Source organism: Odontomachus brunneus, unplaced genomic scaffold (assembly GCF_010583005.1).
Source record: "Odontomachus brunneus isolate Ranch 3 - 2012 unplaced genomic scaffold, Obru_v1 Obru_scaffold_039, whole genome shotgun sequence".
Taxonomy (NCBI): domain Eukaryota; kingdom Metazoa; phylum Arthropoda; class Insecta; order Hymenoptera; family Formicidae; genus Odontomachus; species Odontomachus brunneus.
In genome coordinates, this window is record NW_022639489.1 from 800,311 (window position 1) to 800,693 (window position 383).

Sequence of the window (383 nt, forward strand, 5' to 3'; positions counted from 1 at the left end):
GAGAGAGAGAGAGAGAGAGAGAGAGAGAGAGAGAGAGAGAGAGAGAGAAAGAGAGAGAAGTATACCTACTCGTGAAACTAGATAATCGATATCTGCGATTCGTATACTTACGGAGAATGTTACACATTCGCGATAGGTAAGACTAGGCCGCATTGTACATAAAATTCATAATCGATAATGTATCATGTTATAGGGGAACTTAAGCATGAATCAAAAGGGCAAGATTAAAAGAAAAGAAAAAATGAGAAAGAGAGAGGAAAAGCGAGAAAAGGCGATATAGAATATTATATTGTAAAAATATTCATCGACGTGAATACACTGTTTCAATAAATGTAATGATGATATAAAAGACAGATGTGTCCTTTGCCTCTCACCCCCCCCCC